We start from the raw sequence: 24,187 nt of genomic DNA, 5'->3' as shown, positions 1-24,187 counted from the left end.
TTATCTGACTGGGACGCAGAGGTGTGAAGTGGGTGTGAGGATGGGTGGCAGAGGGGGTCCAGAAGCCCAAGTGGACTAGGTGAAAGAGAGAAGGGGGCCAGGGAAATCTTAGGAGAGAAGACCAGGAAAGAACACCCAACCCTACCCAGGCCCCAGCCACTCCCCCTTGTAGCTCTTCCCTTCAACCTCCCATCTGCTTCTCTTTCTGAAGAAAGTACAAAGAACGGGCCCTTACATGTCAGTGCTTTTGCTTCCTCCTGCAATGGCCTTTCTCCTCTCTTCTTGGTCATATATCAAGATCAAGGTGAAATATCACCTGGCCTGTAAAGGTTTCTCCCTGTGCCCCCCAGCTCTCCACAGGGTGCAATTTCATCATCACATTGATCTCCCCAAGAAACTCTACCTGGAAAGCAGGGCCAGGGTTTGTTCACGTCTCTACCGGCGGGGCTCAGCAGAGCTCCAGACACAGAGAAGAAATTCACTCAGTGTTAAGCGCAGGCTGAGTGAAAGGGAGGCGTCCCCGCCTGTGAGCTGCAGCTCCGCTGAGGAGCCATCATAATGACCAGGCTGTAGTCACTCCCGCTGGCTTGGACCCCCACCTGGGAGCTGACTCAGGGGCACTGCTCCCAGTCTTCCCAAGACAGAACTTCAGGCCCTTAGCAACGGCTCTGATGTACCTCCCAGGGAAAGAGCCTGGGCTGCAAGGAAGGGCCTGCAGGGCACAAGGATGCACCTCACAGGACAGACAAAGACGTGCTCAGAAAGGTCAAAGGCAACTCTGCGTCGCCAAGGCCTCAAAGAGCAACACCCATCATGAAACAGAACAGGCTTGCCTGTCCTTTACCATCTCCCAGAGATTGCTCAAACTCTTGTCCCTTGAATCGATGATGCCATCCAACCACCTTATTCTCTGTCATTCCCTTCTCCTCCTCCCTTCAATCTTTCCCAGCATCAGAGTATTTTTCAACGAGTCGGCTCTTCACATCAGGTGGCCAAAGTATTGAAGATTCAGCATCAGTCCTTCCAATGAGTATTCAGGGTTGATTTCCTTTCAGATTGACTGGTTTGATCTCCTTGCTGTCAAAGTGACTTTCAAGAGTTTTCTCCAGGACCTCAGTTTGAAAGCATCAATTCTTCTGCGCTCTCTATGGTCCAACTCTCACATCCGTACATGACTACTGGAAAAATCACAGCTTTGACTATACGGACCCTTGTCAGCCAAGTGATGTACACATATCAACTCTTCAAAAAAAGAAACCAGCATGCATAGAAGATCCCTTTAATGAAAAAAAGATTTTATCAGAGCAAAGGAAAAAAATCTGTCTTGTTAGAAGGATAATGAGTTTTCTTGGGGTAGTAGGATTTCTTCTTTGCTCCTTAATGCAGTGTGTTATAATGAGCATGTATTCATATACAGCTGTGAAATCAATTAAAGCTAGATTTATTCTGAAACAAACAAGTAAACAAACCAACATAAAAACCTATACCAACCTGAGGGTCATGGAAATTATTAGATCAAGATTTCTGAGAGGATCAAATGCAGAAGAACAAAGAGACTGGACCAAATGAGGAAATGGCCATGGAAGTTCTTTGAAACCTGCAAAGCTGCCTCCTCTGCATCTGTCTCGCTGTCTGCTTGCTAGGGGCCTCATTTTATAAACTTTCTTGGCAAGCTCCCCGAACACCCTTTACTCCTTTCTCCCTCTGAGCCCGTTAATGAGGACCTGTGTCACTCCAACTCTCCCTTCCCCGTCTCACAGCTTCAAGACAATCATTAGGGAAATGATAAAAATAGGTTTCCTTATTGATTTATCTCTGTTACCCAATGCTCCTTCCTTCAAATGGTTGACTTGTTTCCTTAGCAACACAGCTAATTCAAGCAGCACGACTTGGCCTGCACACCTGCTATTTGTTCATCTCCTTTCCTGAAGCCCAGAGAGCTGGGGCAGGGGACAGGGAGGGCTGCCCTCCCGGCGAGCCACTGGCTACCATGGTAGTGCTGGCTCTGCCTGTCCACAGAGCCCTGGTGGCCGGGCCTGGGCACTGCCTTCCCTCTGCCCACCCTGCAGGGACTGATGTGAAGGTACAGGACTGAGCAGGACTTGGGGCCCATGCAGCAAACCTGGGTGCCCCCAGGGAGACAAGCATCTCTGTACCACCTGGTGCTGATCCTAGGTCCCTTCTACTCTCAGCAGCTTCATCTCAGAGCCGTGAGGCTGGGACTCCGGGGAGACTGAACGAGCTCAGAGGGGCCGAGGGCTCACCAGAGGCACGGCAGGCCGAGGGAATGCTGTGCTCCCTTCCAACCCCAGGGCTGGTGGAGCACGTGCTGTCGTCGGGGGCAGCCTGTGGGCTGTGCTCCCTTCCAACCCCAGGGCTGGTGCAGCATGCGCTGTTGTCGGGGGCAGCCTGTGGGTGCCTAGGCCGTTCCTGTAAACTCCTGGGGGAGTCCAGAATAGCACAGTCTCAGGATAGCAGGCCTCAGGACCCATCTTCATCCCTCACCCCAGGACCAAAGCACGCTCCCTATGGGCAAGTCTGTCTCCTTTCCTCCTGTCCACCCTTGACTCCTGTGTGGGGATGCCCAATTCTAAGAGATGGAAGTCAGAAGACAGCCTGGGCATCATTATGCACAATCTTCTACTCACAGCTGCACAGACACATTCTAACAAGTGGAATGTTGGCTCAAAGACAGTCTTGGGGCAGGGGGTGCTGCCAAGTCTGTGATTTCTTCAACACCAAAGGGATAGTTTAAAAATGAATGATAGTGAAATCTAGCTATCCAAGACCTTCGGGCTGCCTTTTTAATATGAGAAGAATCAGAATTTCCCTCGTGACCTGGAATGCGATGGAGAATATGTAGTTTGGCAATGGAAACCAGAGCCACGGTTTTCCACAAGTCACCCCAACATGGTACTCAAGTCAGGGAAAACCACCACCACCCATTCCTCCAGAGCCAAAGAAGGACAATGTGAGGATCAAAGTCTAAGATGACACGCGAATATGCACACACTACTATGTATAAAATAGATGATCAACAAAGGCTTACTGTATATATAGCATAGCAGTCTGCTCAATACTCTGTAATGAATGACCTATAATGGAAAAGAATCTGAAAAAGAACAGCTACATGTATATGCATAACTGAATCATTTTGTTGTACACCTGAAATGAACACAACATTGTACATCAACCATACTCCAATATAAAATAAATATTTTTAAAAAGAAACCTTTGAAACCGCAAGGTGCTACACACATGCGCAGTCATTTTTATTCTCCTACTAAATCCATCTTTAAGCATCAGCTGTGGCTTGAAGCTTTGGGGGAAGCATCTGTGAGTGGTCACAGCCGCCGGGAGTGGGCTGGCTGGCTGCAGCCAGGGGCTGACATTGAAGAGACCCACAGCAATAAAGGATTGAAAAGAAAATTATGGTAATGAGTCTCCGGGAAGAGAGCAAAGACATTTGGCCCAGAACCTCCTGGGAATATGGAAAGCACATCCAAACAGCAGTCCCCAGAGGAGGATTTATGAAGCTGATGGCTCTGATGCAATCTTTCCCAGTGATTAGAAGGGACATTCATCACACCCAAGGCCAGGGCTAAGAATGGGAGGGGTTGAACCATCATAGAGGTCCGGCTCTGGCTCCTACAGACCCTGATGGAAATGCAGTGAGATAATGCTGGTGAGATCATAGCCCCTGCCTGGGCCATGGAGAACGACACATCTGCCCTAGAGGGACCAGAAGTAGGGCAGAGACGGGACCTCATGCCTAAACCCCAGACATAGACAGGGCCACCACCATCGTCTCCACGGACACTGTCTGCACCCCTCCCAGAGGCCAGTATGCTCACAGGAAAAGTCGTCTCCCAGCCTTTCCACACACGCCGTGTGTACAGTTCTTCAATGCCTCCCAGACTGAAAAGAAAATCCAAACCAGCCCTGGTAGGCCTGGGGCCAGCTCTCCTTCCTGGAAAGATGTTTCACCTTCTCTCCAGATCATGAGATGAAATAGGAGTGACTATGAGATAAAAAGATGATGAGCCAAGAGGGCTTTCTAACACTCTCAGCAAGCCTTCGCAGCTCTGCCTGACCCAGGTTCAGAGGTTAGAGGTCAGGTTCAGAGGTAAGTCATGGTCCAAGGGAGCCTAGGCCCAGAGGCTAACATGCTCCTGGATAGGCTCCTCCTGGACTTCTTTGAACCTGCTTCTGTGGCTGACCCAGCAGGACAGAGTATCCAAAGAAGTCTCATTCAGAAAAGGAAATAAAGAGAGACATTGCATTCGTTGGGGTTCTCAGGGGTTACTGATAAATTTTTCAATTTCCTGAAAGACAACGTTAAGCATCTGAATTTATCAATGTATGAACCACTCTCATGTCTGGGGCAGGTCACACCCTCAACTCCACCCCCAACTCTTTTCTCAGTCCTTATTTTTAGGTTCCCAGTCTCTGTCCCAATGGGGTGGACGACACACAGCCACTGAAGGGCAGGAGGGCTAAACCCCAGCGTTTGCTCTTGTGATAGAACAACCAGTACACAATTCTGACTGCAATTCTGGAAATCCATCCTGGATCTGTCCTGCCTTTCCCATCCCCATTCATCCTGCTAACAAGCAGGAAAATGAGGTGCAAGGCTCTGCATACTTCGCGTTGTCCCATTTCATTATCTCATCGCTTCCTTATTGGAATTTTTCTCACCACCCAACGCGCCTTAAAAAAAAAAAAAAAAAAACAGATTGAAAAACCAAACTCCTTTCTCTTTTTTTAAAACAAAACAAAACAAAAATGTGTCATGTGACTTCCAGCCTTAACATCAGTTTTTTAACTTTGGTTTCCATGGTGGTGGGATGCAACCTACCATCACCATGACAACAGCTGCCTCTGTTCAAATTCACCATCTGACAGGCAGTCCTGAACACACCTCTCTCCCTCTCTCTGTCAAGAAGATGGAAATGCCATTACACCTACTCCTAAAGACTGAAATCCTAATGAATGAAAGACAAAGGAAGCAATGTTGAAAATAGAGCAAAGAGGCAGAGAACCTCCCCAAAAGGTTTTCTGTTTGCCCATACGGCCCTCTGCTCTCTTAGGGAGGTCAATGGACTCAGTTACTCAAAACAAAAGATCCCCAGCACTAACCCTGCGATGTTGGCTGTGTAGCTGCATTGAACTTTTCATTGCTTTTAGACCAAACAACACCCATCTCACTCCCATGTCCCTGCCCTCTATATAAAAAGACTGAAAGGAAGTTCACATCATTGCCAACATGGTTAACCAGTGCTCAGTCTCAGCTGAGCCCCAGTTCCAAAAGGATGGGAAGTGGTAATTCTGCGAAACTCAGCCAGCACCGGCTTCCCTCTCTCTCCTCTCACTAACAGACAGCTGGATAAGCCTTGACAAATTCCCTTTCTGTGTGTCACGCTGAATCCTGGACTCAAAACGCTGTCATTCGACACAGAGTTTTGGTGATCAGGAGACAAATGATTGAATGCTACAGAAAAGGGAAGAAAGAAAGGGGAAATATTAAAAGCCTCTGGAAGGAAAACAAAACAGTGGTGGGAAAATTACCTGTTTCAGAAGCCAGAATCTGTGTTTTGATGACACTCTGATGAATTCAAGCCCATCAAGCCTTTCTGGCAGCAACGTGTGTTTTAGGCAAAGAACGTGGGCTGCCATCAGCAACCACACCCAAGACTGTAGCCTACTCCACATCCCCACTGACTCTGTGGGGCTCAGATGGTACTCTGAATTGCAGAAAGAAAAGGAAAAGCCTTCTGTGAAAGAGTCCACAGATCATCTCTGGCAGAAGTTTTTGTTTTCCTCAAAAAACCCTGCTATTGCACCCCAACATTCAAAGACACCTATGAGCCTCCAAACCACATGAGACAATGTTGACAGCACTAAGGATTCTCAGCTTATAAAAAGAAGACTGGAGAGAGACATCATAGCTCTTAGCAAATATCTGAAGGGCTAGCTTGTCAGAGGGGACGCTGAAACTGTCTAAGTTCTTCCGAAGGGCAAGGCTGAGACCACTGGATGGAGCGGCCACCCAAAGGCAAATCTGGGGCAATTCAGAGAAGTTCCACAAGCAAATGGACTATATTGTTAAGTAGTAAACTAAGTGTTGCAAGAATAAATGTTTAAAAACCATCCTCCCTAAAAGAGAGAAAAGCCCTGGTGCGTAGCAAGTGTCAATTTCTGGAGTGTAAACCTGTCTCCATGGCAAACTCAAGCTACCAACTTGACACCCATACACATGGAGTTGGGAAGAGATACACACAATTGAAACCCACAAGCTGTGACTAGCCAGTTCCACACATCACTCACTGCAAGCACCATGTCCCTAGGAAACCATCAAGGATACTAGAGATGCCTAAATTTGACAGCAGTTGAGCTGGACAACCCTCCGACACACACGGAGTTAACAAACAGGAAGGAAGAATGTCAATGAATCTTCAGTCACTTGCTCAAGGGCCTCCTGGGTCAGCAAGACACTCTGCCCCTTAGACTTGAGATGCTCCCCTAGCAGACCTGCCTTCTGGAAGTCTGAAGCTTCACCCTTAGCACAGAAGGCTAGGGACCTGTGCAGCCAGACGTGTGCAAGAAGCAGCCACAAGTGAACCGTCTGCCAACACCATGAAAAAGAAGAATCAATCACCCCATTCTCTCAGGCTGAATTCTGGGAGGCCCCTCCACTATATCACTGTGGCTATAAGACAACTGAGAGGAAGCAACCAAGACATGTGATTAAAAGCATATTTCAAAGAAACATATCAGGTAAAGGCTCTCCTCTTCTTCTAGATCATCAGTGGATCTCAGCCTGTCTACACAGCGGAATCACCTGGGAGGCTTTTAAAAATTAAAGATGCACGGATTCCATCTTTAGAAATTCTAATTTAATTCATTTCAGCTACTGTCTGGGCATCAGAATATCCAGAAGGACTCAGGCTGATTTTCACGTGCATTCAGGGAGAAGAACACTGCCTTCCATGGTGAAGGCAGTGACAGTCAAAGGTGCCCTCAAGTCACGAGAGATAACAAATGAGGAAACTAGAATCCCAGGGGCACCTCGGTAAGAAATGAGAAGTGCCTTAGAGTTCCGTTAGCTAATCCAGCACACTCATTTTATAGACGTAGAAACTGAAATCACAGAAGGAATAAGATTTTTCCAGAGCCAGGACTAGAAACCTCTTTGGATTCCTGAAAAGCTTAGGAACCTATTATCAGAGCAATCAAATCAAACTCCCTTGGCTTCCTGGCTTGAATGGAGGCTTCTAAAAGAAAGGGATCTTTTTATTGAGTTTACTTCTCCATCCCTACTTGACTGTTCTCAAGAGCGTCTCTCTTAAGGTTAGGGTCTGGATGGTTTACTCTCTCAGGATCACTGAAGAGTCCAGAAAACACTGTGAGATAAGTACATGCTGGAGCATCCAATCTCCCATCTACTGAGACGTGACCCTTGCGCTGGGTAGAAGCTCAGTGCCTGTTAACTACTACCCCTTCATAACATTCTCAAGCAACATTTTGGGAGAAGGAAATATTAGCCATTGTTCTGAACCACTGCCTCCCATTCTCATAATCCATTCTCATGGATTGCCTCCCAGTCCCATTCACAGATTCAACTGGATCCGTGCTGGTTGGCTTCTCCTGAATTTTCTTCTCTGGTCCATTCCTCCTTTTTCTTAAGTCCTTTCTTATTAATCATGACCCCCGCCTTCAATGCCCAACCTAGAAAAACACTAAAAATATGTACCTGCTAACTAAAAATGGGAGGAAAACATCCCAGAAAGAGGATGAAGGGACAGAAGGATGATGAGTACACAAAGACTGAAGAAAGCACAGAGGAAATGTGATCAACAAAGTCCTGAACCGAGAGTCAGGAGCACTGGATTCCAGCCCAGCCTCAGTCACTTACTGAGAGACCAGCGGTGGTCACTTACCCTCTCTGACCCTTGGCTTTGATGCGCATTTCTCTAGGTCCCTGTAAGTCTAATATCCTATTAGTCTGTGGTGCTAATAGGTAACATGATGGTAAGGGAAGTAAGACAGAAAGGAGGAGCCTCCATTATTACAATGGAGAGAAGCCACCTTTGGAGAAGCTACTGACATCCAACAATAACAACCAAAGCAGAGTCCTGGCACACCCAGGCATGCCTCTCAAGTGTCTACAGTGGAAATATTTCTAAACTTTCAATAACAGAAGCTCCATGACAATTGGCTAGAAATACCTCCATGAGACAGTTAAAGAAAAGTCAGAATCCTCAAAATGGGGGCCTGGGGGTGAACTTAAGGCTGCTTTTATAAACCTATCGGAACCCTTTCCTACACTCTCTACTGAGATAGTAAAGTCGTTCCTGCACCCCCTCTGTCCCCACAACCCCCATTTTCCTCAACTAGCCACAAAGCCAGAAGCATTCAGTAAAAGATGAAACTCCAGAAAAAAAGTCATAAAAGTTGCTTCCTCCCACTATCACTCACACTATGGGTGCCCTGGAAAAGGGAAGGCTGAGAATAGACTTTTTGAGAGCTGGAAAACAGGAAATGGACTTTCTATGCTGATATTAAAAAGAACAGGAGAATTGGCACTTCCAAATCAGAAGTCCCTGCAGAGTGATGAAGAGAGTCTGACAATGGAGCTTTTGATGAAGAAAGGAGACAAAAATAGCAAAGAGCCCCAATTCCAAATGATGCTCACATTCCAATGACACAGAGCAAATTGTCACACACCCATTTCGTGGTGCTGGGGAAGAGACCTTTGCTCTTTTCCCATCTACTGATTCCTTACCCCTCCACTGGTTTAGCCTCATACCCAGCAGGTGCTACTGATGCAGGCAAGCAATTCAGGGTCATCCTAAAAGGATGCTCTGTTAGAGAAGAGTACTTGCTACTCTTCTGGTCTGATCCGAGGCAGTGTAGTACAGTGGAAAGAGAAGAGTCAATGGAGTTGGCCAGACACGTCTTCCTGTGACCCTGGGCTAATCATCTGTCAGAAGAGACAATAATATCTATTTCCCTCAGGACTGGGTAAAGTGATGGATGTCTCTAATGCACACTGTAGAGTGCTGGCCACCCAGTAAGTAATTATTAAAGGTTAGTTTCCTCTGAGGGGTTTCCCCAGTGGCTCAGCAGTAAAGAATCCACCTGCAATGCAGGAGATGTGGGTTCAATCCCTGGGTTGGGAAGATCCCTTGGAGAAGGAAATGGCAACCCACTCTAGTATTCTTGCCTGGAAAATTCCATGGACAGAGGAGCTTGGTGGGTACAGTTTACGGGGTCGCAAAGAGTCAGACATGATTTAGCAACTAAAATGATACAATACTTTCCTCTCAACATTGCCAGGGATGTAAACTGAGGCACGGAAAACTCTCCGGGCCCAGATCATCATCCCCACATAGTGCTGGTAAATGATACAAAAATAAGTACATGAAAATAAAAAGCAATGAAGGTTAAGAGAAGAGAAAGAGATGATACAACTTTACAACTGTTCTGAAGCCAGTGTCCTTCACGGTGGAAGTGTGGAGAGCTGTCAGACCATTCTCATTTCCTAGAATCTATTCCTTCGCTTTGCTCCTCTGAGCCTGCCTACTGATATTTGTGACATAAGTGAGCTCAGTCTTTCTGAGCCTGTACATTCAGGGGTGGGAATTTGTTGTTTACTCTCTAATCATCACCAGGGAAAGAGGTTATCCACAGAAGACAGAACAACTTTATCCACAAAACTCTGGGGGAGGAAGGGCAGATGGCAACCTCAAAAATAAATAAATACATACATAACGATCTATGAGAAAGGAACAGTAGGTTGCCAAAATGCCCAGATCCTCTGAATTTACATGGGCCCATATTCCACATGCTGCCCCCTCCTGATGTTACCACATCCGCCTACTTGCCCCACCTCCAGACAAGCCCACGCCCTTCAACTGCTCTCGTATCAACAGACCAGGAGAACACATGCATCCTTGTACATCCATATGGCTCAGCTATCTCATAAATACAAACTCCCTTGCAAACACAATCCAAAGTTAGCAGAAAGAAGAGGCAGTTCCTTTCACTTTTTGTAAGCCCACTCCCTAATTTCCTTTGAGTCTTCTGCCTGGCTTCCAGACACCCTACATCTGAGTTCTCCATTCACGTTCACATCTGCACCCAGTTCCCGCAGGTAAAAGGCCCTCTGGTATCCCGGCTGGATGACCTTCCCCAGGCTCATGAGGCAAATGGCTGTGGGCTTCAAGCCATGTAGGTTCCCCCTTCCTGTCACATCCGTCTTGCCCTTTCAGAAGCTTCCTCCAGAGTTCATGGAATCCAATCCTGACTCCCTTTTCCGACAGGACAAAGATGGAGACTCTAAGTACTCAGAAGCCTGAAAAGAGATGAAGAGGAGGCAGCTAGAAGACCCAGAACCCCTGAGAAGAAAACCTGCCCAGAGGTCAAGCCAGGGCTCTAGGACAGACCCTTCCACATGCCTTCAATCAGGCCACCTGAAACCTGCAACTATCATTTATGTACAAAAACAAAGCAGAATGCCTTGGTCTACGGCTGATGGTTTTGAGTATCTTATCTGCTTTCATCAAAAGTTTGCTAGGAAAATTCTGCAATGTTATTGCTCCTAAAGATATTTTTCTCTGAGTTGTAAATCCAAACATGTCCTCAGAGATAATGTTGGTATAAAATTGGCATTAGAGATGCATGAAAAAAGGCAGGTTTGGATGTAGGTGTTTTTTAATGCAACATTAAAAATGTAAACCCAATAACTCTGAGAAGAAAAACAAAAAGGGCTGGTGGGCAGACCACCTCATTGAGGTGGTTGAGAGCACGGGCTCTGATCCAGGTCTCCAGCTCTCACGTATTGTGTAATCTTGGGCAAATGAGTTAACCTCTCCATGTAATCCTCCCAACTGTGAAATGCAGAAAACAAGCATGCATATCTCTGTAGGACCGTCACGGGGAATAAATGCAGTAATCCATGGGACACCCTTAGCACAAGAATCTGGCACATAGTAAATACTTAATAAAATGTTAGCAGTAGTAGTACTGTTAGTCGTTCAGTCGTGTCCTAGTCTTTGCGACCCCATGGGCTATAGCCTGCCAGGGTCCTCTGTCCATGGGATTCTCCAGCCAAGAATAATGGAGTGGGTTGCCATTCCTTCTCCAGAGGATCTTTCCGACACAGGGATCAAACCCGAGTCTCCTGCATTGCAGGCAGATTCTTTACAGTCTGAACTACAAGCAAGTCCCCAATATCTAACATCTTTACAAAGGACTTTGCCACATATTAGCTGATGTTAGCCTTACAACAGTCTTGGAAGGGAGGCAAAGCAGGGCAGGTGACCTATACCTCACGCCTAAAGACACTGAGGCTCAGCGAGGTTACGAAACCAACTTGAGGCCACATAAACATCTGGCAGTGCTCCGGTTAGAGAGCCAGCAAGTCAGTAGAAAGCAAATGGTATTGTTAGAAGGGGAAAATTGATCTGTAGAAATTTAATGGTGATTCATCTGAAATTAACCAGACACTAACAACCAAGATGTACTCATGGCTTGCTATGAGCCAGACATTATTCTTACGTTTTACATGTTATTTCATCTGATCGTCACGAAAATCCCATAAGATACACACTGTGGGTAAAATTTCTATTTCCATTTTATGGTTGAGGATTCTGAACACACCAAGGTCAAATAACTCCCAAGGCACACAGCTAGAAGTGGTGAAGGTGGTATCAAGACTTGAATCTAAAGGCCATGTTTTTAACTGACACACTAACGCTTCCAAGCAGAGACTGGTAAATCCTAACCTCTAAGGTGAAGCTTTCCTCAACTGGGCAGTGGACCAGCTGATGTCTAATATCACTTCAACTCCTGGGATTCTAGACTTCAAAACTTCTACTGTCTAGTAAAGAAATAAAATGCTGTCTAGGTGAGTCTCTGAAAATAACACCCAGTATGGACCTCGGAGAAAGCAAGATGTTATTTCCTAGCCTAATACAGGTATGGTGGTTTAGAAGCTAAGTTGTGTCCGATTCTTTGTGACCCCATGGGCTGTAGCCCTCCAGGCTCCTCTGTCCATGGGATTTCCCCAGCAAGAATACTGGAGTGGGTTGCTATGTCCTTCTCCAGGGGATCTTCCTGACCCAGGGACTGAATGCAGAACTCCTGCATTACAGGTGGATTCTTTGCACAGGCATGAAATAGATAAAAAAGTGTGTATGGATTTCAGCAAAGCCTATGACAAGGATATGACAAGGATATCTTGCCCAATATCCTTACAGATGAGATAGAGGGCTATCAGCTGGTTAAAGTTGAGAAAATGTGAGAAAAGCTGAACAGTCGATGAACACTGACCAATGTACTAGTGGTAAGCAGAAGGGAGGGTCCCAATTCTAACCATATTTTCATCAATTACTTGAATGAAAGGATAAAGCACGAACCTGTCCGGTCTGCAGTTGACAAAGCGCTCACATTAAGAGTGCTCACTATCCTGAAAAGAGTCTAGAAACAATGTGTCATGAACACCACCTAAGCTTTGGATTCAGACCAGCAGGGTTCACGTTCACTGGTGATGACGTGGGGCAACTGACTTAATCTTCTTTAGCCTGTTTTCCTATATATAAAATGTGGATAATAACATGCATGGGGTCTGAAGTTCATGGATGCTCAAAGAATGTTAGTTCCCTGTCCCCACTTGAAAAGGATCTCTACAGGATGGACTGTTGCCCAAAAGCAAGGAAATAAAATGAAATAAACAGAGTACCGAACTTACATTCAAAAATTAAATTGAATGGGAACAGTGTGAGGGAAAATTAACTCTGCCATCAATTCATAGCAAAAGATCCAAGGTTTTCAGTTGACTACAACCTCAAATCATCAGAGCTAGAATGCAATTTCTTCACACAAAGAAACCTTAAAAAATTATTTTAATTTAAATAAACATGTTTAATGCCAATGTTAATAAGCACTGTTCTATGTCCCGGTCATTTAAAACTTAAAGATAATGAGCTCTCACTTACAGGGATTTAAAACCAATACTAAAACTATGGGGTAAGTACTACAATAAAGTAATAAACCAGGTATCATCTGGAAGCCAGGAGGAGGGAGTTGGTCTTACTCTGCCGAGAGAAATTAAAGAAGGCTTCCTGGAGGAAATGACCTCAAGTAGAGTCTTAAAGCTGAGCAGTCAGGGGAAGAGAGAGAAGATGTTCTAGGCATAGAGAGCAGCAAGGGCTCAAGCACAGAAGCCTGGGAAAGGACGGTCCCTTCAGGCAGCCCATCGACAGAGGGAGAGGAGGGCACTACAGCAGCTGAGACGGGTTGGTGCCACGTGCAGAGTGGATCACAGGAAGGCCTTTGCACCAAGCTAGGGAAACCCTGTCCAGTTACAAAGCGAACGACAGACAGATCCCAGATAGCAACTCAGCCTTTCTGACTCTATGTAGCCTTTCTACCTCTGCTGCCCCGTACTGTGGCTACTGGCCACATGTGGCTATTTAAATTTGAATTAATTCAAATGAAATAAAATTTAACACTTGGTCACGACAGCCATGTGTCAAGTGCTCAGAAGCCACATGTGGCTAGCTGCTACAGCATTAGACTGCACAAATAGAAACATAAACCATCACAGAAAGTTCTAGCCAACAGCACTGCTCAGTGCTATAGTACTGTGTTCACAGCACAAGTGAACAAGAAGGAGATTTGGGTCCGTGTTGCTTTATAGAACAGAAGAGGAGGGGAAAATAACTAACAGGTGGAAACTATAAGGAAGAGTATTTCAACTTGCTATCCTTTAAGTTTCTAATAACGGGAGAGCACTCTGACACTGGAAGCCTGATGGTCATCTATCAGGGTGATACAGCAAGAGTTCCTATACTACTCTAGTGCTCGCTGCTTAGAATGTGCATGCTTCATCATGGCAGCATGCTGATGTACTCACACCAACACAGACCTGTAGTTCTTCCCTGTGGAGTTCCCGTCATACTTGTATCTATAGGCTACAATGGCCCAGGATCCCAACATCCCAGAATGTGGGAATTTTCTAGCACAGTCAGCATTTTTAAATTGTGATGCATGGACCATCCCCCCACTCCCAAATGAAATGTAAGCAAAACTGTATTACATTTTGGAAATGAGGGGACACAGGATCACTTAAAATGCAGTAGGGATTTGTGATTTCAAGATAGAAAGCAAGAAAACACTGTACCAAAGGGATATAACTGTCCCTATACTCCAGAAACAATCATCTAGATGTCATCAAGACAGTCATTCTGGTCAATCTAAAGTTCCAACTAAGTTCCGACTCTAAAGTTCCATAGCCTTAAGCATCTAAAGACCATCACCCTGCAATGAACAGTTTCAGGCCAAACATCCTCTAATCTTGATCGAGCAGAAATGAGACAAGACTATAACAGAGCACAGAATAGTCCAAGGTACAAAAGTTAGGTGAGTCAGCCAACTTGGGAGAAGTATCACCTGCCAACTTCTTGTGCTGTGCTAAGTCGCTCCAGTCATGTCTGACTCTTTGCTACACTATGGACTACAGCCCACCAGGGTCCTCTGTCCTTAGGATTGCTGCTGTTGCTGCTGCTAAGTCGCTTCAGTCGTGTCCAACTCTGTGTGACCCCACAGACGGCAGCCCACCAGGCTCCCCCGTCCCTGGGATTCTCCAGGCAAGAACACTGGAGTGGGTTGCCATTGCCTTATCCAATGCATGAAAGTGAAAAGTGAAAGTGAAGTCACTCAGTCGTGTTTGACTCTTTGCTACAGTATGGACTATAGCCCACCAAGGTCTTCTGTCCTTAGGATTATCCTGGCAAGAACACTGAAATGGGTTGCCATGCCCTCCTCCAGGGGATCTTCCCTGGTCCCTCTGGTACAGTGTTTTCTTGCTTTCTATCTTGAAATCACAAATCCTATTGCATTTTAAGTGATCCTGTGGCCCCTTATTTCCAAAACGTAATACAGTTTTGCTTACATTTCATTTGGGAGTGGGGGGATGGTCCACGGATCACAATTTAAAAATGCTGACTATGCTAGAAAATTCCCACATTCTGGGGTGTTGGGATCCTGGGCCATCGTACCCAGGGATCAAACCCACATCTCTCGGGTCTCCTGCACTGGCAGGCGGGTTCTTTACCACCAGTGTCACCTCTTGCTGAGATGCTTATTAGAGACTCTCCTGGAAATTCGGGGGTTCATTTTCAATGTAAGCCCACAGAACCAAGCACACCCTGTTAGATGCAATGCCAGCTTGTCAGCTGGAAAACTCACCCAGTAAATCTAAAGCCTGCTGAGACAACAATCCATTTAAAAAATAATGACTTTGTTCTAACCACCATCTGACATTACGACAATCGTACGAGGATCCATCTCTAGGTCCCACAGCGTTGCTAGAGTAAAAAGGACTCATTTTTAGAACAATGCCAAAATTCCTCTGTTATCCGGTATAACTAGAGAAGAAGGTTTTAATTTAATGAAAAAAAAAAGTGATAATGAGCCACTTTATATAATCAGTATGGATTATATATTTGCAAAAGCTCCAGATACAATAAAGTACACACACCATTCAAACCATGTTGAACATAATGTAATGAATGCTTTGTTGATAATATTCAGAAAGCACCACAGCATATTGTGGTACCTAGGGACCATCAGTACAAATCTCAATTGTTATTAAACCATAGATCTCCGGGTGCCAATTAATAAAGAGTTCTGTACAAGCAAATGCCAGATAACAACAGACACAGTGTACTTTTTGCACAGCCTGTGGTGAATGTCGCAGAAACTACAGCGACCCTGACCAACCTTCTGAATTAGGTGAAGCTACTTTTTACAACCTCCAACTTCCTATGGAATGACCTTCCAATCCCCTGCCAGCTATCCAGTGCCCTGACCACCTCCTACCATCCTCCTCTCCCCCTACTCAGGCTACACCAGGTCCTATAGGACCTGGTCAGTGCACCAGTAGACACTATTAGGCACTTCAGTTATGCTTGTGTCTAATCAACAGTAACTGATGAATTCGATCATTCAACAACAGATTACCGAATGCTCACTGAGTGCCAACATTGTGCTAGGTGCTGGAATTAAAGGGGGCATGTCCTTTGCCTGTTCTCAGACAAGACTGCTCTCAATCATAAGCCCAGAAAGAAGAAGAACCAAGTTGATAATATCATACACTAGCTTACTATGTCCCTGCTCCCAAGATCATCTGCATTTTGGCAAAGAAAGTCTCAAAGACTCATGACCCGAACCCAAAAGAACCCGTTAACAACAAGGCTTCAGGCTGTTAAACGAGACAGAGATTTTCGACGAGTGATTTGTAAGACTAGTCTTCTCTAAAGGCATCACCAGGCATAGCAGTTGTTCTCAAAGTACAGTTCCAAGGCCAGCAGCATCAGTGTTACCTGAAAACTTGTGACAAATGCAAATTTTTAGTTTCTAGAGGGAATCGGAAACTCCAGGACTGAGATCCAGTCATCGGTATTTTAACAAGCCCTTCAGAAAATTCTGAGACACGGTGAAGTTTGAAGACCAATGGTAGAGATGAAACTGACAGCCTGCATACATATGACTTCCACACAAAGAGGCTAAATGAGGAATTAGCCTTGATGCTGATAGAAATCACCTGCTGAAAAGAAACATCCCTGATGGAGCTGGAGTGAGACAGTTTCCAATAGCACACAGCTGGAAATGGCCAGGACGTCAATGACTGACTGCTAAAAATCCATTTCATGCTTTTTGACTCTGACCAGCCCCATGAGACAATAGTGTGGAAACTGACAAAAGAGGCACAGAAAGTTTGAAACACTTCAAACCTAAAACTGAGCTGAAGGCTGGGAAAGACTTGAGAGGAGGAACTTCCTCTCGCTGGTTTGCAGAGGCTCTTCTCTGGGTCCCGGAAGCCACTAAGAGCCCCTTGTGTCTTGGCTACGGAAATGACACCTGAGTCTAATCACTGACAAACCTCACCACCACAGCACCTCTCCCCTCTAACCTGTTACCTACTGTTTGGTCACACCTTTTTCATCTTTCCCAAATGGGGAGGAGGAAAAAAAAAAGTGACATCCCACCCCCCTGCCACCGTCTGGCTTTATTGACACAAGCCTTCAGAAAGCCAGTGCATACTTCTGAGACAGGCTTTCCAAATTCTCCAGCGATTGGGGTAAACAGATGCAGCAAAAATGCAGCAGGACCAAATGCAGCCCAAAAAAGCCTCAAAATTATGCAGTTGCAACAGCAATTCAAATCAACCACCCACAGGCAATAAGACCACACTTGGCACAGGAGGGCCCCACCCTGAAGCCATTCACTCATCTGGACCACAGGAGCCTAGAGCTGGAGCCTAGCCCGGAGTTACATCCTCAACCCCTGCCCACCTGCCTCTGGGATGAACTGCTTTACGAATGCATCCATTGCAGGCCTTTAAAAAAGTCCGAAAAGGCTGAGAGTGGAACTGGTCAGTCCAACAAACTTAGAACTCAAAATTCCAATACAATAATACGTCCCTAAGGGGTAAACTACTGCAACGCCAGGGACAGGGTGGATGATGGACTGGATACAGACACATGTCAAGTCATTTAGTGCTCTGCTCCTTAATCTGGCCCGTTTCTGCCTCTTAAGGATATACCTTCTGGCTGCTCCTTGCTTTCCAGAGATGGGGACACAGGGGCTCATATATAGGGTTAAGAGTCCGTAGCCGACTGTTGGTCAAAGATGTAGAGAACAGAAAATTCCATAAACATTCTTTGTGTGTGTGTGTGCGCGCACGTGCACACACTCAGTCACTCAGTTGTGTCTGACTCTTGTGACCCCATGGATTATAACCTGCCAGACTCCTCTGGAATTTTCCAGACAAGAATACTGGAGTGGGTTGCCTGCCATTTCCTAGTTCAGGGACTCTTCCCAACCCAGGAATCCAACCAGTAACTCTTGCGTTTCCTGCTTTGGCAGGCAGCTTCTTTACCACTGTACCACCTGGGAAGCCCCACACATTCTCTGGGTACTCAGCAGTCAAAAATACACCACAGACAGCATTCTGAAGTAAGCTTAGCACATAAAAGACCACTCGGTTGGAGGAGCCTAAACATAAACACTTTGTGCTATACTTTCTGTCCCTAATTAAGGCTGATGACACCCCCACCCCCGCACTCCACCACCCCTCTCTGTGTAGGTTTGGAATGTTTGCAAGGAGAAACCTTGATAGAGGTCCCTGGCATTTTTATCCCTCTTTGAAAGAGACTGTTTTAGAAGACATGTACTGATGGGAGTGGAGGGGAGCACGATACACTAATTTCAGTGTCTGCTCCCCACTCCAATCCTATGTGAATCCACACCGGAATTTAAAAAGCAGCAGCTACAGAAGCTTGCTTCTTAGCTCAGTGGCTCAGCATTTATCAGCGTGAAGACCTAGGAGGATGAGAGGATTCAGAGTGACTAGTGTTTGGGGACATAAATATCTTCTCGTTAACCACATTCTCTGAATACAGGAGGGGAATGGCTGCATACTGATGGGGCACCCCAGTGAAACAGGACTGGAGAGGAGGCGATCATTACAAAAACTGCAAGAAAAAACCTATTTAAAGAGATATTCCCCCCAGTTACCTTTCTCACATGTCCCAGTCCCACTGCAAAAATACAGAAGACTTAGAGGGAAAAGCTGATTTGTGAAGCTGGCCCTCTGCAAGGGATCTTGCTCATAACCAAGAGGAAGACAAATAACCTTCCTTTTCTAAAAAGCCTAGGAAAAACCCACACATATAATGAATTATTCACAAAGGCTGAACCTAAAAATGAGAGGGAGAAATATAGAAAGATGAAAAGGGCGGAGAACTGGGCAGAAAGAGAAAGTGAAGGAAAGGACCTGGTCTCTCTCTCCTTGAATAAAAGGGTATTAATTACAGTCACGTGTGAGTTCCCCCTTTCATGTCTTTGTGGTCAGTGATAAACAAAATTAGATCAGTATAGTTGCCTCTCATGGGCTGGACCACATGGCTGGGCTTGAGGAGCTGCAGTTTCCCAGGCAGCCCTGCAGATGACAAGAGGGAGGCTCCTGATGAGCTGATGGAACACACAGAGCCAAAGAGTCTGTGAGAGTTCTCAGAGTTTAGCACATCTTGACTGCATTTTATTTCAACCAAGAATATGAAGATGGAAAGAAACCAGATGTTCCTATAAAGAGAATAAAATGCAGTAGAGTTTGAGGGAAAAAGAAAAAAACACCTACATTTTTTACAGCAGCAGCTAAAAAGAGATAAGCAGTTTTGGCTCCAGCTACTAATCCCAGAGTCTGGATCTTTCAGAATAAGATAAAAAAGAAGGCCTGTTCTCCTTTTTTCCTCCTCCTCCTCTAATTCATTGGGTATACTGCACTTAGCGCAGGGAAAACAAGTGGAGGAAAGTGGGGAAATGACACGCAAAACAACAGATAAAACCATCACAGCCAGGATATTATTGTCTCCATCTTCAAGTCATTTCATTTCTGTCAAACTCCTTCATTCCAACTTGCTTTCCAGGCTACCTCCCAACTACAAATAGTCCCCTCGACAAGACCCAGCCTAGTTTCCAGAGGAGGTATTTCTCACACCTTATTTCAAGGGCAAAGTCACAGGGCAATGTGGAGATGGTCCTCGGAGCTTCAGCAAATGAAGACCTTTATCCCGTAGCCTCAGTGCCTCCTTGTCCAGGTACACAGAAGATGTGAAGCCTCTCCTCATTATCTGATCATAGCCTACAATTACAGACTCTGTTCTTGTTAACTGCCAGCCTCTGCCCTAATCAAGGTGATCTGACTCATGAGCCACTGGAGTTACATCCAACCTGAAATTCTTGCCAGGATTACAGTCTACTATCTTTCAAGGTGCAATATATTTATAGGCAACAAAGCAGGAGAAAGGTATACGCCATAATGGGAGATCGGGGAACTAAAGCTCTCAGTAATCTTCACCAAAATCCTCCAAAAATAATGGACAATTGACAGTGGGAAATTCTCCATAATACAGCATATAATCTCAGACTCAAAGCCAGAGTCCTTTGGGGCTATAATGAAGTTCTCTACAATAAGAAATCATGAGTGAATATCCGCAGGTTCATTACAATGAGCTTCGTTAGCTCAGTGGCTAAAAACACATTTGATCTTCCTACTTTAAACCATGTTCATTTCCACATAAAACATGTGCTCCCCTGCTGAGATGACCCACGCAATCAGTGGGGAAGAAGTACCCCACTGCTCCTCAATGACAAAGTCAGACATGCCATTTCTTTCTTTCCTCTTCGAACCTAGAAAAGCGCAAATGTGGGGGAGCATCTCACAAACCATGAGGGAGACCCTGTAGGTCTACAGGGCAACTGGCCCTGGCACAGAAGGGTTAGCACCAATAAGCACACAACATAGTAAATGCAGGGTGACATTCAGAGCAGCCAATTCCCTGAGAAAAAGAGAACCCTTTGTTAGATCTATTAGATGAGCAAGAAAGAAAAGAAGAATCATGTAAAATGTAATACCACATTTTAAATCAGATTAACATTTTCAAAAAGGTTATGGTATCCACTGCAGAAGAGAGTGCCATAAGAAAATAAAATTATCTCCCTATGCAGATGTAGCTTCCAAGAAAAATGAAACATATTCAGAGTGGGCTGTTGACCTGCCACCACTTTTCATGCCAAATCTGGTTATCCTAGGCATTTTTTCCCACAAGTACAAGACCTTCCTTATTAATAACTGGATAAGGTTATCACCCTCCATCCAAATCAGAGAATCCCCCAAGTATAAGTTACATCATTCCTTATATTTAACTTTTCAGGCCAATGTGATTAAAGACCAGTAAAATGTAGTGGTCAGAAACCACTAACACAGCACACAGAATTATACATTATCCTCCTAGCAGGAGTAAAAGGGGACAACAGAAGGTGAGACGGCTGGATGGCATCACCGATTCAACAGACATGAGTCTGGGCAAACTCCAGGAGATACTGAAGGACAGGGAAGCCTGGCATACTGTAGTCCATGGGGTCACAGAGTTGGACATGACTGAGCGACTGAACAACTCCTGGTTCTCCAGTGACTTTCTGCAGCCAAAAACAGATGTATTTATCTTAGAAGGTGCACTGCATGAATACTCAAAATCCTCAAGCATGTTGCATGTGAATATGACAGTTCAAAACAGGTCTTGACATGTGTCCTGAATCTTACATTCTGTGAAATTCTGGCCCTTAAGTAGAGCACAAAAGCATTTCCCAAACAAATGGGCATACTAATCACCTGAGGATCTTATTAAAATGCAAATTCTGATTCAGTAACTCTGTAGTGTGGCTTGGGATTCCGAACTGTTTTTAAGTGAGGCATAGTTGATTTACAATAATAGCTTCAGGTGTACAACAGAGCAATTTGATATTTTTATAGATAACATGCTGTACAGTTATTATAAAATATGTTGCTGTTTAGTTGCTAAGTTGTGTCCAACTCTTCTGCAACCCTGGACTGTAACCCACCAGGCTCCTTTGTCCATGGGATTTCCCAGGCAAGAATACTGAAGTGGGTTGCCATTTCCTTCTCCAGAGCATCTTCCCCACCCAGGGATCAAACCCATGTCTCCTGCATTGGTAGATTCTTTATCATTGAGCCCCCAGGGAAGTCCCATTATAAAATATAGACTATATTTTATATATTTCCCTGTCTTGTACATTACACCCCTGTGTCTTATTTATAACCCATAGTTTGAACCTCTTAATCCCCTTCACCTATTTTACCCCTCCTTCTGCCCCTCTTCCTGTGATAACCACTGGTTTCTTCTCTGCATCTGGAATTCTGAATTTTTAAAAAGCCCCTAGGTGATAAGGATGATGCCCCTTGCTGTCTGTGGGAGGCAAAAACCTAGAAGACTTAGTTTACCAAGAACTAAGGTCCCTCCCTTCAGTATGCTAAAATTTCTTAAGGACTCTATTAATATTTATTGGGTAATTAGGCAGTGCTCTAGGAACCTGACATATATTAATTCATTTAATTCTCCCAGTAACTCATTATTTTCACGGTCACTTCACAGATAAGGAAACTGAGTCACAGAGAAATAAAGTAACTTTTCAAGGTCACAGGGCTGGTAAAGGAACTGAGATTTGAACCCAGACAGCTGAGCTCCAAAGCTTTGCTGGAAAACCAGTGCCCAGACTCCCAGTAAGAAGAAGGAACATAATTTCGGAAAGGAATTAGAAAGAAGAGGGGTGAGACCAGGAACTTAGATGCCCTATTAGAGCACACGCAGAACCCCCAGAAGTGCAATGTTTCCACATGGTCACCACCAGAGGGAATATATATTAGTCAATTACATTGTACAGCCAGGAATAAAAAGCAAACATGGTGTATTTTAAATTTGCCAACAGGGCTCCTCTACACACCTTAGCAAATGTTCTCAGAACACTGTTACAAACAGCCTACATGCTGTAGAACCACCTCGAAACTTCCAACAATGGGCTGGAAGGGCCCACTGGGACGGGGCTCAGGGCCAAGGCACTGAGTAGGATGCTGAAATTAACTCCCTACTGTCTCTTTTGACTTTTTGGCGCATTCTGGCCGAAGACATGGAAAGAGCGCAGTGAAACCCACGGTCACACCTTGCGCCGCTCGCAATGCCTGCTAGAAAGGCGGCGTCTTTGCGGCGGAAAAGAAAACGTGAAAAGCAACGACCTCGTGGTGTAGGCGACGTGCTTAATTTCCCAGCCCGGGAGCCTGGGCCGGGCCGGAAGTGCCCGAGGTGCTAAACCTGGAGGAACGGTGGAGCCCAGGCCTCGAGGGGAATTACGGGGGTGCCGTCCGAGGTGCCAACGCTAGCCACGGGCACACACTGCCACCCGCGGGGCGGCTGGGCGGCTTTGTCTACCGCCTGGCAACGGGAGGGCGCCTGTCTGGGTAAACACGCCCCTAAGAGAGGCACGCTGTAAAGCAGCACAAGGTGGGTGGGAAATTTTGGAGAATTGTAGAAGATGGGCGGGCGGGGAACGGGGTGCCTGCTGGGAAAATCTGTAGGGACCTGGCTCGCGGAGTGTTCGCAGCCAGCCGCAGCACGAAACACAATGAGAGCTGTCGCTTTGTGCAGCGGACCGGCCGGGCGGGACTGCAGGGGCCGGACGCTTCCCCCTTGCCCGTCCCCCCTCACCCCAGATAGGTTTAACTCTGGAACCGGCTGGCCCCAGGATCTCTGTGGGGGTGGGAGGGAGAGGGGAGTGAAGGGAGAAGGGGGGCGGGGGGGGTGGTAGTGCGAGCTGCAGCAGTAAGAGTATCTGCTTAGAGATGCTCCCGCGTTTCTAATGAGGGGTGCTCCCTAGAAGCCCCACACGCCAGCCAATCGCGGTGCGGCTGAGGCAGAGAACTAGGGAGGAAGGAAGGGAAGGCCAGAGGCTGGGGTGGGGGTAGCAGCGAGATGCCTAGGCCCCAAGGCGGGTCAAGCCAGGAGCTTCCAGGATACTGGAGACCCAAGGTGGCTCCAGCTGCCTCCCCATGCACACCTGGAGGTTGGGGGTGAGGGGAGGCAGGCGAAGGAAGACGAGGAGTGGCCTCTTTTTGCAGGTACATCCCTCCCAAGAAATCTCTCCACAAGCATCAAAGTCCCATGTCTCCAAGCCTACACCCGTATATAATCCACCCCCTCCTCCGGCTTGCTCCCTACTCATTCCCTCACCATCCAGCAGCCCCTGATTCCTAAAGACCTTGCCAGATGCCCATATTCTTAGTGAAGAACGAGGCTGTGAGATGCCTCATCAGCAGCCTGCATCGGGTGCACTTAACTAAACCTGCCAAGGAGCTCCTTCTCTGCCCGTTCACCCTAACACTGCCACCACCAGTTCTTTGTGGAGAGCAGTTCCTATGGAGCTAGAGAGAGACGAGAGACGGATTGCTTGCACACCTCTGGCCTCAGCTGATGCAGCCCTCCGCTGATGAATTCAGGCCCAGCAGGTCTGCCTGGATCCTGGGAATGGGGAAGGCACTCAGCTGGTCAAGCTTGAAGAGGCAGGAGAACCCAATCCGGACTAAGGAAAGGATGGGCCCTGATGAGCTGCTCTGCCATGACCGAGAAAAGCACCCGAACTCTGAGCTGTTGGGTTGTGTCATTGGAGACTGCCTCCTGGGACACACTCACTCACTCCTCTTCCAGCAGAACTTAAACTCAATCCCCAGCAGTTAGCTGGGTCCCAGGCCAAACGCTTGTGTTAT

At 46.2% G+C, this 24,187-nt stretch overlaps 1 protein-coding gene across 7 annotated transcripts in view; it reads right to left on the bottom strand.

Moving 5' to 3' along the window:
* The window catches only part of CACNA1E (calcium voltage-gated channel subunit alpha1 E), a 536,699-nt gene that overhangs the window by 311,896 nt on the left and 200,616 nt on the right, over window positions 1-24,187 (bottom strand). The window lies entirely within an intron of this gene.

This window comes from Bos indicus x Bos taurus, chromosome 16 (assembly GCF_003369695.1).
Source record: "Bos indicus x Bos taurus breed Angus x Brahman F1 hybrid chromosome 16, Bos_hybrid_MaternalHap_v2.0, whole genome shotgun sequence".
Taxonomy (NCBI): Eukaryota; Metazoa; Chordata; class Mammalia; order Artiodactyla; family Bovidae; genus Bos; species Bos indicus x Bos taurus.
The sequence above is the reverse complement of the archived record's forward strand: the minus strand, read 5'-3'. Positions and strand labels throughout refer to the sequence as shown.